Source organism: Sinocyclocheilus grahami, unplaced genomic scaffold (genome assembly GCF_001515645.1).
Source record: "Sinocyclocheilus grahami isolate Dianchi unplaced genomic scaffold, SAMN03320097.WGS_v1.1 scaffold247.1, whole genome shotgun sequence".
NCBI classification, from domain to species: domain Eukaryota; kingdom Metazoa; phylum Chordata; class Actinopteri; order Cypriniformes; family Cyprinidae; genus Sinocyclocheilus; species Sinocyclocheilus grahami.
In genome coordinates this window covers 492329-496973 of record NW_015505426.1, presented here as the reverse complement: position 1 = coordinate 496973, position 4645 = coordinate 492329, and the positions used below count along the sequence as shown (strand labels likewise).

Genomic DNA, 4645 nt, shown 5'->3' with positions numbered 1-4645 from the left:
CCCTATTCTCAGGGAACCATGGTTACATGCGTAGACTGAAACGTTAGCTAACCCCGACGTTCTTAAAATATAAAATTTGATTAATCTCAAAAATAAAACATAAAAATCTAACAGGTTTATAAAGGGCATCCACTTAATTTATTAGTAGTTTTACAAACAGTAAATGCTCAGCATCACATGTTGAAGAACTCAGTAAAGTGCAGTGCATAATCAAGCGTCTGACTGTTGTTTGCTCAGAGTGCTCATCATCGTCTTTGCTTGTTGTGGTTCTTGCAGAAAAATAATACAGTCATCTGTAGTAATAGGTGTTCAGCTGTTCTCCTCCAGTTTTCCAGCTGCTCTCCCAGTTAGCAGCACTGAGCTCTATTCTCTGTGTGCATGATAGAGTTCTTCATCATGGCCTATAACAGAGGAGCATACAACAGTGTAAACAGAAAGAATACAAATAAATATTACATCTTAAGATCACAAACAATACTGAAAACGTTCTAAATTAGCCAGCCTAATTAGTATTCAGAAACTATGTAAAGACTAATTTATTGAAAGTATACATATGACACCTTATGAGTATCTATATCAGTGGTTCTCAAACTTTTTTGGTCATGCCCCCTTTAAACCTATAAAGAAATCTGATGCCCCCCTTTTACAGAATTCCCATCCCATCTCAGACTACCAAATAATTTCACTAAACATTATGAAAAATTTATGCTTTTTTAATTTGAAAAAACCTACAGGGAAAAAACGCCTGCATCACTTGAAACATTGAAAAATTACATAGAGAGAATAACTGTTATTATTTTTATTATTATTATTCTCTCTGTTATTTATTTATTTATTTTGGGTTTCATGCTGTCCACTAAGGCATAGGACACACACAGGCTTTCCTCCTCACCAACGACATTAAACACTGTGTCTACACCTGACGCGAGCAGCAAAATACAGTAGAACCCATTATAATCAGTGACGCTGTCTACACTAGCTGTGGCGTGGCGCGACATGACAAAACCCGACATTAAACTGATGACTTGTTCTATTTATGACGTACTGACACAACGTTAAAATTATTTGTCATATTTAATTTGTGAACAAACTTTGACATTGGCTTGAAAAGCCTGAACCTTGTGTCGAGACTTGAACTCGGGTCACCTTGTGCACAGCTGTAGTACATGTTAGAACGTGGGTCACAAGGTTAGGCTATTGCTCTGACATAACAGTTAATTTTAATTATTTATTTTGTCTATGGATCATAACATTTCTTACATATTTCTGCTCATTTGAAATCAGATATAAAGTGGCACTGTATTTGAATGCATGAGTGCCAGTGACTTTTCTCAAAATTGTGAGATAAAAAGTTGCAATTGTCAAATTCTGACAGGAAAAATGTCAGCTCACAATTCTGGCATTTTCTTGCAACTGTGTGTTTATACAATACAATTCTGAGGAAAAAAAGAAGAGAGAATTATATCAGGGTGTTTGTCAACAGACCTTTTTAATACCAACTTTCGTGAAATTTAAGACCAAACCTGTGATGGAAATACACAATATATTACATGCATGTGTGATATTTAATGCATTCTGATTCTGATTTAATGTTAAAAGAAAACAAAATATCCTCCTGAGACCTAAGCATAGCATTTTGTTTTATCTTTCATAACATAGTTGAGAATCATCTTTATACAAAGTTTGGTTAACGGAAATCCTGAAACCTAAAAATTGATTGGTGAATGAAAAAAAAAAAAGATTTTGCCTATACATGTCTTCTCATGTAATTTAATTTAATTTATTTATTTTTTTAACAAAAGTAAAATGTCCCCTACAGTGTAATGTAATGACAATAAAAGCCTAATTTCACAAAACTTTTCCCCCCTGGTTATCAGGATGATATCCTCACTGTCAAAAATGCTATTCATTATTACCATCCAATAAAATTTTCATATCAGCAGACAATATCCCATACAAAATATCCTCACAAAAGCACTGCGTCACCAAGATTTTTGGTGGCATAAACATAACAAGAAGCTATATTTTCATCAGTGCTCTATCAGCTTTTACGTACTTAAATCTTCTTATTTTTTATATTTACTCCAGGGTGTTATTTACCTTAATAAAGGCCAATATTTTTTAACCTTATTAAATGTTTGCATCATCTAGCTGTTACCAATCAAATTAAATTTACAATGCAAAATTACAACTGCAATAATTTTTTAATAGGTCTATACCTAAAAGATATGCTGAGGAAAAAAAATAATACTTTTAAATACACTAAACCACCAGTAGATGATGGGAATTCACTTATTTATTTAACTGATTGGTTGGTTCAAAACGCTGTACTGAAACAATGCAGAGTATTGCTTGGAGAATGTGAAATACTCCTGCTATCATCTTTCTTTGAAACTATTTTCATTGGTGAAACAGAACAAAACAGTCAATATTGCGTCTAAAATGTACTTGTTTGTTTAACTAAAATCAAGGTAATATATGCACTCATAAAAATATTCAGCAAAATAGTTCCCTTGTCATGGTATGTTACTTAAATACATCATGTTAGAAATACAGTAAACATGTTGAATTTTTACCTCAGTATGTTTCTATGAATGCCGTTACACATTTAATTTCTCCATGAAAGTCTCTGACAAACAATCAGGCAGCGCAAGCCTAAACAACAGCTGTTTTTTTCATTTTTGGATGAACTATCCCTTTAAAGCTCTAGAAGGAGTAAAGAGTTTAAAAATTCAGTCTCAGAAGAAAATATAATAATAATATTATTAAGCTTAAATGAGTAAACAATATGCAATATACAATGACATACTTTAAAGTCTTACCTAAGACTGCTATTACCAGTACATACAATATTTGCTAGACTACCAAATCAAAAACACATAGACTTAGACTTGTTGATGCTTATATCTTTCCCATTACCCCATTATGAATTACTGAAAGATTATTAAATTCTAAAGACATAATCAGATGAACACTTACGTAGCAAATGTAAAGCATAGAACACAATATTACAGTAACACTACAGCAGGAGTTTTCAAACCTGCCCTGGAGGACACCCTGCCCTGTCATCTAACACACCTGATTCAACTCATCATCTTGTTAGCAGAGACTGCAAGAACTAAATCGGTCTTTGTCAGTCACATGCGTTTATTATGTGTTACGTGACCGAGGCGCCATTTTGAATGTATTGTTGCATTGAGCAGTGAACTAAAAGTGTACAGAGCCGTGCAGTAAAGACCGATTAAATCGTCATACTGGAGAAACAGATGCAAACCAAGTAGATACGGTACCGAGATAATCTCAGCAAATTTTTTTAGGAACCGTAATTTATGTAATTTGTCACTGATGATGATTAACAATTAACACTGATCCATACTAACGTTACCTGATGCAAAAAGTTGAGTGCCACCGGCATCGCTGCCTCCAACCTCGTTGGATATATGATTATCTTGTTTATAGTTTTTAGTATAAAAACTTATTTTATTTACTTATAAACTTATATGTTCTGTTTTTGTCTACCATTGTACCATACCAATTGTAAGTAATTACATCATGTGAGTCTCTACCATTAAACCTGTAGCGAATCAGCTCATGGGGAAATATGAATAATTAATCATAACTAGTTATAATTAATTATAAATATTTAGATCCGCTGTAGATATTTAGCTGACCTCTCAGGGTCAACTGTCTGTCAATTCTAAGAACGTTAATTTCCTGGTTAAGGGAAATAACTTTCTTACTGTACAATTCTACAAAGAGCTTGTAGCATAAATCTGCATGATTAAGTGACTCCAGTTATGAGCAAACAATGAACAACGTCAAGTGTGATACAAGTAAGACTTTATTAACTACATAAACACTTAAACTAGTCTAACATACTACATAAACACTTAAACTGGTCTAACATACACATACACACACACACAGTTTGTATAGGAAAGGGTTCAAGCTTAATGTAGTAAAGAGAATTAAGAATATGAAGTTTTGGAACCATTTGCATATTCAGCAGATTTACAGCCTGAAGGGAACATCAAATTCTTAGTTCAAACACACCTTTGTAAAAAGGTGCAAATGATACCTAATGTATAAATTAATAAGACTCAGTTTGAATACTTGCACGTCTCGTCTGTCTGAAAGAAAGGCTTTATGCAGTCCAAAGGTTCAAGTTGATCTTTGCTATTAACTACATAAACACTTAAACTAGTCTAACATACTACATAAACACTTAAACTGGTCTAACATACACATACACACACACACAGTTTGTATAGGAAAGGGTTCAAGCTTAATGTAGTAAAGAGAATTAAGAATATGAAGTTTTGGAACCATTTGCATATTCAGCAGATTTACAGCCTGAAGGGAACATCAAATTCTTAGTTCAAACACACCTTTGTAAAAAGGTGCAAATGATACCTAATGTATAAATTAATAAGACTCAGTTTGAATACTTGCACGTCTCATCTGTTTGAAAGAAAGGCTTGATGCAATCTGAAGGCTCACGTGGATCTTTGCTGAAATTGGTTGATGAAAAGAAACAGTTTGCGTCAGAGAATCTTGTTGAATGGAAATGCAAGGCCGAAGGCCTGGCACAAAACTTAGGATGTCCTGGAGCGTTGGAGCTCACATCTTATCAAAACCTAACAGA

The 4645-nt window shown here is 33.6% G+C and overlaps 1 long non-coding RNA gene across 1 annotated transcript in view; it reads right to left on the bottom strand.

Annotated features, from left to right (window-relative positions):
* Positions 1-324: 324 nt before the first annotated feature.
* Positions 325-4645, bottom strand: part of LOC107598199 (uncharacterized) — a 7299-nt gene continuing 2978 nt past the window's right edge. The window contains exon 3 of the long non-coding RNA XR_001610531.1: positions 325-401. This is a non-coding gene — a long non-coding RNA (uncharacterized lncRNA). The remainder of the gene's footprint in view (positions 402-4645) is intronic.